The 12,913-nt window shown below is 31.7% G+C and overlaps 1 long non-coding RNA gene across 1 annotated transcript; it reads right to left on the bottom strand.

Moving 5' to 3' along the window:
* Nucleotides 1-2,559: 2,559 nt before the first annotated feature.
* On the bottom strand, nt 2,560-11,673 carry LOC146936341 (uncharacterized). Its single transcript, XR_015030555.1, has 2 exons — nt 11,362-11,673; nt 2,560-2,607 (listed from the first exon to the last, which is right to left on the bottom strand). It is a non-coding gene; the product is annotated as an uncharacterized LOC146936341 (long non-coding RNA).
* Between the last annotated feature and the right edge of the window lie 1,240 nt (nt 11,674-12,913).

Below are 12,913 nucleotides of genomic sequence, written 5' to 3'. Positions count from 1 at the left end.
TTTAATTTGGCAAGAAAATTTCGCAGAGATAGACAAAACATTGGAAGATTGGGTACGTAGTGACTTGAGCTACAACATACGCACTCGGCTATCTCCAAAGGGGATGACGTCGTTGAAAGACGTATCAACCATAACTGAGAGAACCTGATCATATCATACTTGCAATAGTACATGCTTCTTGGGGGAAGCCATTTGATCAAGACCTTGGTAGAAGTCGCAAGCTGGATAGACTTTGAAAATTGCCCCTGAAAATTCTTCGAACAAACTCAGGCAGAAGTCGCCATTTCTCAGGAATTAGTAATGGATATACGTTGGATGTTTCACATGGAAGCCCTTTGGACAAGACTTTGGCAGAGGTAGCCAGTTCTCTAGAACCAGTGTTGGATAAACTTTGAATATCGCACCTGTGGTCAATGCTTTCATCTTCATTTTTCTTTCTTTCATTTTTCAATCCCATTTTTGCCTGAACCGCCCTTTCGGGTTTTCGATTCACCGGGAATAAATTCTTTTCATTGCCCCATTTTTGCCTGAATTGCCTTCGTAGGTTGTCAATCAGCGGGGTGCTCATTTTTGCCTAAGTCGCCCTTTCGGGTTTTCAACTTAGCGAGCTTTTCATTTTTCATTTTTCCTTTTTCATTTTGTTTTTTCATTCTGTTTTTTCATTCTTGCCATTGACCACAGTTTGTCCTGGAGAGATTGTATGTACATATTGCATGTTGAGATGGATGTTGATGCATGTTTCACCTGTTCATAAGTTCAAAGATAGTGCATGTTTGATGTTTGCATAAAAAGATTTTTTGAAAAAAGATTTTTTGAAATTTTGCTTTAAGTATTAGCATCACAAATTGAAGAAATTTTGCAAATAGAAGAAATGAGAGTTCCAAATAAATGGGCACAGGCTCAAATTGATGTAGAAGAGTGGTAACCGGCCGAGGGCGCAACTCCACAGATCTAAAAAGTTTGGAAGATGGTAATTATATTTGAAAGGATACATTGAACACAATAACATTGTTTTCACTGGCAACTTTGAGTTCCTTTGTTCGGATGCTTGAATGATAGACACTTCCGAATTGCAGATGCTTTGAATCACATATGTCTTGGAGTTGTAAGTACGTTGAACTGGGGATGCTTTGAATTTACAGATACATTGAACCACAGAGACTTTGCATTGGAGATGTCTTGAATTTGATATGCCTTGCATAGCAGAGACCTTATATTAGAGGTATTCCGAACTGGAGTCCTCTGATAGATGATGTTTTGAATCGGGGTCCTTTGATAGCTGAGATGCCCCAAGTGAGTTGTGACTGACTGATACAGTTACTTGTCTTTTCATTTCAATCTCATTTTTGCATGAACCGCCCTTTCGGGTTTTCGGCTCATCGAGACGCTCATTCTTGCCTGAGTTGCGTACAATCTCAGCGAGCTTTTTCATATTCATTTTTTTTGTCCCTAATTTTTGCCTGGATCGCCCTTGCGGGTTTTCGATCCACCGGGTAGCGCATTTTTGCCTAGGCTGCCCTTTCGGGTTTTCGACCTACCACGCTGTTCTTTTCATTATTTTTGACAAAGTATTTCTTGACTGCATCAGTATTCACAAGACGAGAAAGTTCAACATTATTCATGATTGTAAGAGTCATTGCACCACTGGGGAAAAACATCTTGACAATATATGGGTCTTCATGGCTCAGCATCCACTTGCCCCTGGAGTGGGCTTGAAAATATAAGACCATACTTGAACACGAGATCTTTTTCTTGAAAAGCACCGGGATGGACTTTCTTGTCGAAAGTTTGATCCATCCTCCTCTTGATATAGTTAACCATGGCACAAAGCATTAACATTCAAATTCAACAGATCATCACTAGGGGCAATTTTTCAGGGATTAAACAGAGCTTTAACACTGGAAATGACTAAAATGCCCCTAGGGGCTAAACTGACTCAAAATGACTTCAACTGTGATTTTTGAAATGGATTTTAGCATGGGATTGAAACAAGGACTTATTCAAACCAATTGAAAAGACTCAAACAATTTTCAAGGACTAAAATGAATTTGAATGCAGGAAATGACTAAAATACCCTTTTCCATGAATTTTGCAAATAATATTGAAATAAAATGCACAGAAATATGCAATTGATCAGAGACAAATTCAAATGACTTGAAGTGCAAGAAAAATGTTTCTGGATGACTTGAAATGCAAGAAAACATAGACAAATACACAGTTGAAAAGATTTTTGAAGTTAAATTGAGAGATGAAGCAGAGTAAAATGTCAGTGTAAACAATAGTAAATTGGCAATTCTTCAAGAGTAATAGACATATATTCAAGATAGAAAAAATATTTTGAATAAGTATTTTTAGGTCCAAAATTAGGGTATAACAAACAATATATATGATACATGGAAGAATTTTCAAAGTTTTATGTGGTCCCAAAAATGTTCTCAACATATATGATGACAGATGGACTAGCATAGTACCTTCCTAACCTTTTTTGTTATCATTCTATGATATATATGATGACATTATAAATAGACCAAGTTATCAATAACCTGAATTCAAACAAATATACAACTAAATCATTTAAGCTTTGCACACTGCAATTTCAAGTCACACCTAAATATTCATTTCATTGGCCACTTAGCTACATAGTGGAAACCAAATCACTTTTTGACGGCTTTGATTTCATCCTTCTTCAGTTGCTTTGGCCCTTCTTCAAATTCATTATCTCAAGTTTCTGATAATGCTGATTCATGTCAAGAGAAACCAAAGAGGAAGGAAAAATCAAAGCAAGCTCCAATTGTAGTTTCTTATTTCCCTGTAAACTATTATCTCTCACGCTTGTAGTCATGCTGCATTAATCTGCTTCTTATCAAGAGTGCAAATCGACATTTATTTATTTATTTTGGTGCTTAATTTTCTTTAATTTGATTAATATTGTACATTTATAAATGATATTTGAACATCTATTTTGTGATAAATTTTGTGACAATATTTGATGCTGGAGGGTTTTTCTTAGTAATTTAGTAGTATTTTATTGTTTAAGCATAATTTTATTATGGGTTAATTATGTTTCTAGTCCCTATAAAATAGCGACCTTGTAAGTTTAGTCCCTACTTAATTTTAATAGCATTTTTAGTCCCTATAAAAAAAATTTACTTATAATTTTAGTCCCTGCTAAAACAAAGTTTGATTAATTATCCTTAAACTCTTAAATTTTTGAACGATTTTTTTGAGACAAGATTAGAACACTATGAAAGGTTCGTTTACTAAAATTTAGAATTTTCTGACATGAAATGAATTAAATATGAATTTTTTAAAACGACAAAAGTTAAAGATAAAAAGTAATAAAATCTGGATGTAGAAATCAAATTTTGCGATAATTTTTTGCGGACGAACTTTTAGTAATGTTCTAAACATGTCTGCAAAAAATTGTTCAAAAATTTAAGAGTTTAAGCATAAATTAAACAAATTTGAATTGAGTAGGGACTAATACTCAGTGCAGAAAAACAAAATTAGGGACTAAAAATGCTATTAAAATTAAGTAGGGACTAAACTTACAAGGTCGCTATTTTATAGGGACTAGAAACATAATTAACCCTTTTATTATTTGTTTGTTTTATTTCTAATTTGTTATTTTTGGCCCATTAGGGTTTGTTATTTCCCTATTTAAGCTTAACAGTTGTAGCCTAAGAGGGATAACTTTTATTCATTCAATAATATTTTAGAAAGTTTTCTCGATTTTCGGTGAATTCCGGAACTCTATTTTCACAAGTTTGTCGCTTGCAAACTTGTTTATTCCCCTAAGGTGGTGGTTTTCTAGAAACCCTTATTGAAGGAGTCCAAAGATTAACATAATCACCTTTCATAGCAAAAGAGAGCAAACCATTACAAGAAGCAACAATACAATCATGGCGAAACTTGTTCTTAATAGGGTAGTTAATGTCTTGTGAAACCGTTGAAGTGTTATTGAAAAGAGAGGTAATCGAACAAGATTTGAGATGAAATTCAGCTGTTGTAGCAGTGAGTATATGATTCTATGGTGAGTTGTGTAATGAGTGCTTTGTGTTGAAATTTTTTTTTTTATTAGGGATTGGAAATTAAGTGTAACCATGATTGCATACACACCTCAAACATAATAGAAATTTTATTGAAAGTTTTGTAAGGATTTCGAAAATGAGTTCTTCAGGAGAAAGTGTAATGTAAGAAGAAGAGAACTATTTGGTGTCATGGTGTTGTTTTGATTCATCAAAAGTTGGGTTGGCATTTTGGTCGTTGTTGTCACATCATGCCTTACTTGTTATTAAAAAAGTGTCAGCTCAATTTTTTTTTTTAGAATTAGCGGCTAAATCTAACGTCGCTTTTTTTGTGATTTTTATGAGTCAGGAACGAATCTGACTGTGAAGTGCACATCTAGGACCAAAATGGTTGTTTGCCCTAATTAATACTCCCTCCGTCCCATTTTAACTTAGTCCTTAGCTCATTTCACACTTATTCAAAAAAAAGTGTATAAGTGAAAGAGAGAGAAAAATGGGTTTGAGTGCCCTTATCAACTATTGGTGCATTCTTCTTTATCATAAATGCAAAGTAGAATATATTGAATTGGGAGTGGTGAAAATAATATTAATTAATGTAATAATTGGAAAAAAAGTAATTAATATTGTATTGAAAAGTGAAATGGATCAATTTTTTTGGGACAATATTTTTTTTGCAAATGACTCAGTTATTATGGAACGGAGGGAGTATATTTTTGAACAAACGGAGGGAGTATATACTATTAGTGTATGATTATATTACACATATATCCAATGATGTATTATTACCTCAATTGATGAATATAAAAACATGTGAATTGCCATATTCATTAATTGATGTGACAACACATCATTGAACGCATGTGTAAAATAATTTTACATTGTTAATTATACTCGAGCGTGTATTCCACACAGCCCCCTTTTTTGACTTCCTCCTTTTTCCATTTGACCTACCATAAATTGTGGAAAAATCAAAGTTTTCATTGGTTGCTTTTAATTCGTGATGCCTCGGGATGGATTTTTTCGGGTTGAATAGCAATGCTGGTTTTTATTTTGTTTCAAACCATGCATTAATTACATCTTTTTGCAACATGCTTATTCATTCAAAACATACCAATACAATTTTACTTCCTACGTATGTCCCTAGTTAGAAGCACATAAAATTGTGTCCTAAATATAAGTCTTTATACAAATGATTCGATGCATTTTTTTTAAACATACCCCTAAATTAATATTACTAACTGCTATTGAAATTTGAAAAGTCAAATTTAATACACATACAAACAAATAACAATTTAGCAATATTTACATGACAATTGCTGTTTTGACATTCATTGTGTCTTAGTAACACAAGTAAATGACCAAAAAACCCAGCGGCAATTAACTGCTGCCGGTTTTTTTAGTTATAAGCCAGCGGTAGTTAACTACCGCTGGGGGTATTTTAGTCTTTTACTTGTGTTTTTAGGAAGTATTGAAAGTCAGAAAAGCAATTGTCTATTTACATATGTTCCGGACCGGCTAGAAGCCCAATAATACAAGGCCCAACAAGCCAAAGTCCAAGACAAGCAAGGTCAAATACGATAGAGGAGCATGCGAGGCCCTGTGCGGATTACCGCTCCTGACTCCATCTCCACCATCCACATCATCTCCAACGGCCTCCTAAGATGATGCTACATTTCATGGAAGCCGTTGGCGTTCTCCGTGCCTATATAAGGGTGACTCAACATCACCCTCAAAGTATGATTCACCTTTACCACATTTTTGCACATAATAATCTCTCTTAGATACTGACTTGAGCAATGGAGTGCTAACATACCTGCAAACACCTTTCTTTTCCACCATGAAGTCTCAACCTCCGCCGCACGGTGAACAACCGTTCCTCATCAAGCAAATCAACATACAAGAAAACACATTCATTCCACTAACAACTTTACATAAGAAATGCCAAAACAAAAAAACAAAAAGAGCTTATATATAAAGATGGAGGGAGTGTTAATAAACCTCTCTAAAAGAAGATTTATTATTCTAAGATAAAAAAGATTTATTCGTAAAATTAATTCATCATTCGAAAAAGATTTATTTTGCTCCAAACCATGTATTTTTTTTTCCCAATAATCCCTAGGGTAAAATCTTCTACCCTATAGACAAACGAAACAACGTCGAAATTTCTCTTACACTTTAGTCAAAAAAACAAATTTGTTCCCAAATATGGAAGAATTTTCAATGACATTAATGTGTTCTCAAATACTCCCTCCGGTCACTATTATAAGCAAAAAATTATTTTTTAAGTTCATTGAATAAATAATGTATGTGGTCTATAATAATGACCACATACATCACTCATTCAATGAACCTAAAAAGTAGTTTTTTTCTTATAATAGTGACCGGAGGGAGTATGTTCTTTTTGCTCGCTAAGCAAATGGGATATTCATAGAACCTTCCTAACCTTTGATGATTATATAAACATAGACAACTAAATCATTTCAGCAACTTGCACACTTACACAAACAAAAACCTCACTTCAATTTCAAGTCACATCTCAATTAATCATGGCTTTGATTTCAGCGTTCTTGAATTGCTTTGGTCTCTCTCCAAACTCATCATCTCAAGTTTCTGATTATGCTGAAAATTCATCTCAAATGAAATCTTCAACTTCAAAGAAACCAAAGAGCAAGGAAAAATCAATGGGAGCTCCAATTGTAGTTCCTTATTTCTCTGTCAACAATAACTATTCCTCACTCTTGTAGTCACTAGCAATTTTTGATTCATTTTCTAATACTATTGAATATCTGAAAGTTGTACCTTGGCGATTGTAATCCGATTTGAGTACCATCGTACTCTCATTAATAAATTTTGATTTTTTCTAGTAACGCTCCATAAAAATCCAGTTACACTTAAATCTAATTAAAAATTAATCATAATACCGAAGTTACTCTTATTGATATAGAAATTTTCATAACTTTTTATTTTTTTATTTTTATGAAAATGAATTCTTTTGAAAACCTTTCTTTAATCTCGCTCTAAATCTCACCTCTCTTTTATAGACATCAATGGATATGTGATCAAATTTGATAAAAGATTTGCAAATTGTTCCATTAATAATTTATTGCATATGTAATTGAATTTATGCGTTTTCAATGGAATTTGCGTTTTTGGTTTTTTGCGCATCTGCAAATGTCACGTACGTGTCTTAAAATTCTAAGCTTTAGACTCTTGTTAACTTACTTCATGTATAAATCATGCAAATTCAATTCATGTTTGACTACAAACATTTGAAGATGATTAGCAATACCTACAAATGAAAACAGAACAAAAAGCATAGTGATAGCACCTATCACGTATATACTTCATTTTCCACTTGTATTTGTATTGAATTTCTTATCCCATTCACCAACTAAACACTCATCATACAAAAATAATTAATGTCAGCAAAAATTTATAATAAGATTTATATATTTTTCATTTTTCTTTTTTGAAAAGGCTAAAATAGAATATATATTACCCCATCAAAGAGTTCTTTCTAGTACAAGGTGTACCAAAAATATGTTTTCCTGAAATCAATTAGGAGCTATGTAACATACCAAAAACCAAGTTATGCCAAGGGATCATGTTTGCCTATGGTGGTTATGGGGTCTCATCGAATATTACAAGGCCCTTGTAACAAGGGCGAGATCTACAGATTAATTAAACCTTGAAAATACGTTTACATAAGTAGGGTTAGATAACAAAATATTTTAATTTTCATTGCATTGCATGTCGGGTTACAACTGATTCGCACTAAGAATGCTTATCTTTGAAATTGGTTTTAAACTAATTAACACTAAAAACAATGTGGTTAATTTCCACACACTTTGCTCAAAGCAGCTGCTTCATTGAATCCATGCTGCATCATGTAGCTAATAAGATCAAATACTTATGTGCCATCATCAACTATGTACTCATGATCCATTTGCCTGGTGGTTACTTCATTCATACCGAATGATCAAAAAGTTGTTAATTTTGTGTTCTTTTCTAATTTATAAACGAAAAATGCTTTATACAGCGAAAAATTCATTGTTTTGTTTGTACTATTTATAACTCTTTATATAGCTCTTTAATGAACATTTTTGTTTTCAAATGGTGGTAAACATTTATTGTTTATATTGTTTTTAGTATAGTTATTTGAAATAAAAATTAGACTAAATTACAACATGCTTAATCGTACGCTCTCCTCCTCTCTTGTTTTGAAACACACAATCATCCTTCAAATGACTAATTTGAAATTGGAAATTAAGAGAAAGAACCAAAGACTAATTTGAATCCTCTACCAATTTTACTTTATAATGTGAAACTGTCCACTAGAATGGCTACAAGTTAATGCTGATCAATTTATAGTGTTACTTTATAATTTTACTTTATAATCCTTGATCAATATAACTTTTATGAAATTTACTCACCACGAGTCCAAACACCACACAAGCCGCTATTGTTCTTCTATTTTCGCATAAGATAGTGAACAAAGTTGCGTTGGATGGTGGAATTTTAGTTTTCAAAAACGTAACTAGAGTCTTGAGATTATCTCTACTATATATAAAGAAAATATGACATTTTGATATGACTTTTTCTTCTTTCAATTATACCCTTAAGTAAATTTTACTATAAAAATGTTATTTGACTATATTATATTTGTAATTTTTTTTAAAGATATTATATTTGTTATATTGTTGGTATCATTAAAAAAATAAGTATAGTTTGTTGCCGTATGAAAGTGCAAAATGTCTATTATATATACATATGATTGTAATCGAAATCATTTTAATCAAAATTTCATAAAAATTATCGTTCGTAATTTATACGCATTGGCGTAATAAGTAAATTAGACATACGAGCACTCATCAAAATCAAAATAATTAATTAAAATTCATAAAAATTACTTTTCATAATTTATAGCAATTAGCATTATAAGAAGATTGGACAAACGAGCACGAAGTGGTTGTCTAAACACTAGTTCAAATATTTTTTTAAATATGAAGATCAGTATTTGATAAAGAATAAAATTAACATTAATAATCTTGTTGTTTACTACCTGCATCTGGTAGCCATTTAGTCAATGTCAATTTTGTCTATATATTATGTGCTCATATTCAAAACAAAGTTTGTCGTGCAAGAACAATTTAAGTCATGCTTCAATTGAAAAAAGAAAAAAAAACCTCCATCAACTGTGGTGTCAAATATTATGACACTACAAATATAGACAAGTTAATTCCCTAATTTCAATCCACAACAATACAGCTAAATAATTTCAGCAACTTCCACAATTATACAAACAAAAACCTCACTTCAATTGATCATGGCTTTGATTTCAGAGTTCTTCAATTGCCTTGGTCTCTCTTCAAACTCATCATCTCAAGTTTCTGATCATGATGAAAATTCATCTCAAACGAAATCTTCAACTTCAGAGAAACCAAAGAACAAGGAAAAATCAATGGGAGCTCCAATTGTAGTTCCTTATTTCCCTATTAACAATGATTATTCCTCATACAATTGAATGTCTGAAAGTTGTATCTTGGTGATTGTAATTGAATTTGAGTACCATTTGTACTCTAATTAATAAATTTTGATTTTTTCTAGCAACACTCCATAAAAATTCAGTTACACTTAAATCTAATTAAAAATTAATCATAATACCAAAGTTATCCTTATTCATATAAATTTTTTTGATAACTTTTCTTTTTTAAAATGATTTTTTTTTAAAACCTTTTTTAATCTCACTCAAAATCTTCCTTAAAAAAAAAAAATCTCACTCTAAATGTTACCTCTCTTCATAAAGATCAATGGATATGTGATCAACTATGATAAAAGATTGAATCACAAGTTGTTCCATTACAAGAATAGGAGAGTGTGGTGATTATAGACCAGAGGGTTGATTTTGAATATTTGATTTCATAATAGGGGTATTTGATAAAATATGATAATTTAGGGTTCATCTTCCGATTCATCATCATAAACCACAATAATAAATATAAAAGAATGTCTTACAACATTTAGTTGTTCATTGATGTACTCCCTCCGGTCACTATTATAAGCAAAAAATCATTTTTTAGATTCATTCAATAAATGATGTATGTAGTCTATATGTAGACCACACACATCATTTATTAAATGAACCTAAAAAATCAACTTTTACTTATAATAGTGACCGGAGGGAGTATGTCATAAGCTCAAGTGTATCCCTTGTAAGCTGAAACATAACCTCTGTAAAAGCAAACAACACAATCTATGACACATTCAGTTAACATGAAACCATTCCTTTGCTACAAAGACAGATACAAAATGAACCATCACTAGATTTCATTAAATCCCACCTTAAAATTAGAAATTATTGAAAATGATCGAGTTCAATGAAGAAAATCAATCAAATTCAAAGGGTTCGTTGGTATATGAAAAATTTCTTGTAATTTGTAATCAGTTGTGAAACTTTACTAATCCTTCATAGGGAATGGAGAAAAGATAAAATAGAAAGCAAGAACAACAAAGGGAATGAAGAGTCTGCTCTGCCATTGCCATTAAGATCATGTTTCCGTCGTTGTGAGGAGCCAATGCTTGAAAAAGATCCCCTTCAATCCCTGATCGTCTTCATTTTCTGCTGCAATCTCTACCACCAATGCTAAATCCTTAGATTGACATGTAAAATGATAGTAAAAATTGTGGTTAATTTAATTACATGATTAACCACAATTTTACAATTTTCAATATGTTCTAAATTAACCATATCAACTGAGTTAAGTTAATTAACCACAATTTTTTTGCTCAAAAAAAAAAGTTAATTAACCACAATTTTATATAGGCGTAGGAAAATTGAATGTGCATGAAACATTTTTATTATTTTAAATATAAAATGCACAAATTTTAAAATAAATTTACTATTTTTTATTTCTTATTTATACAAGTATTTATTAGAATCCTCTCCGTTTAATTCGTGCTTTTTCATCTTACATGAAGATATAACTTAGGAACATAGACATGCCCAGACTAGAATAGTCAAGTCATACTAATTAAACCAAATAAGCTCTGAAAAAGACAGAAGAAATAACATTGTAATTTCGAATTCATAATCAACAAGTGTCCAAAGCAGCCACAAAATATATGCATACATGGAAGAATTTTCAAAGTTCTATGTGGTCCCAAAAATGTTCTCCTTGCTCGCTAAGCGAATGGACTAACATAGTACCTTCCTAAATTTTTTGTTATGATTCTATTTTATATATGATAACATTATATTATAAATAGACCAAGATATCAATAACCTGAATTCAAACCAATCATTTAAGCTTTGCACACTTGCACAAACAGAAACCTAAATCTTCATTTCATTGCACCTTTAGCTACATAGTGCAAACTAAATCATTTTTTATGGCTTTGATATCACCATTCTTCAATTGTTTTGGCCCTTTTTCAAACTCATCTTCACAAGTTTCTGATAATGCTGAAAATTCATCTCAATCGAAATCTTCATCTTCAGAAAAATCAAAGTTGAAGGAAAAATCAAAAGGAGCTCCAATTGTAGTTTCTTATTTCCCTGTTAACTATTATCCCTCACGCTTGTAGTCAGGCGATATTAATCTGCTTCTTTTCAAGAGTGCAATCGACATTAAATTATTTATTTATTTATTTCAGTGTGCTTAATTTTCTTTAATTTATTTTTTTCTTGTTAGGATTAATATTGTACAGTTATATTTTTTTCGATAAACCAGGAGAAAAGACAGACATCAAGGAGAAGCAACGACATCCCAACTAGGTTGGCACCCCGATGAACTCCCATCCAATACCGCCAATCTCAAATTTTATTTAAAAAAAGAGGGAAAAATACATGAGGGGGGACTTATTTGATATATAATTAAAATTCCTTTTATATTGATTAAATTACTATTTTTGTGATCATAGTTCGGTTGACAGGACAATGTATTATAATATGTACATATGGGTCGGGGTTCGAACCCCGAATAGCTCACTTATTCAACTCACTTACACTAGTTAACAAATTCTTTTTGGATTAAAACACTATTTTTCTCCATCTTAATTAGGAACCTCCAGATCCATTAACTTATCTCATCTTAATTGAGATATCCAATCCTCCATTTAATTTAAGTAATTAATAATAGGCTCCCGTGGCATTCTTCCAAACTTCTACTTAAACAACAAACGAAACTATGGAAATGGTATATGTAAATATGGCTCACTTGAACTTTATTTTTTGTAAAATAAGATATATATTTTTAATTTGACCCTGTTATTTTAAATCACTTTTAATTTTCTCTTTGAATTGATTTTTTATGTGCAGAAATGTCTTAAATCTGATAACGTGACACAACTAACTAGGATTAAAATATCTCGACTCATCAAAACCATTATTATCTAATAACAAAATTACTGTTACTTATTAAATAACTCTACTTTAAAAACAAAAAAAAGTTCAAATGCAACAATCTTCATCCCTCCAACTCCAAAATCCATTTATCAATCCTAGAATCCTTAGTCAGTGAAAGCTTTGATCTCCTATAATCCCTAAAACTAAATCACTAGTAGTTTGCATCATTTGATAACCCATTCAAGAGAAGAGAAGGGTGGGTGGATAGGTGAAGATTAACTCTTGGGTGGGTTCAAAAATTGAATCTTTCATTGACAAGGTTTACAACAAGCTTTCCTTTGGTGGCTACTTTCGGTATGATGATATTTATGGGAAAAATATGTTGAAGGAGACACGGGGAACAAATGCCAGTTTGCCATCTTAAATGTGTACTAGTATGGTGTAATTTTAAGCTTATTATGATGAGTGATAAAGAAGAAAGCTTAATCTACTTGAGTTGGTTTGGTGGTGTTGGCTTGGGTTTTTAGAGAGTGATCCTCCT

Source organism: Medicago sativa, chromosome 3 (genome assembly GCF_051527215.1).
Source record: "Medicago sativa cultivar Bolivia chromosome 3, Bolivia_mono, whole genome shotgun sequence".
Classification (NCBI taxonomy): domain Eukaryota; kingdom Viridiplantae; phylum Streptophyta; class Magnoliopsida; order Fabales; family Fabaceae; genus Medicago; species Medicago sativa.
This window is presented reverse-complemented; position numbering and strand designations above follow the sequence as displayed.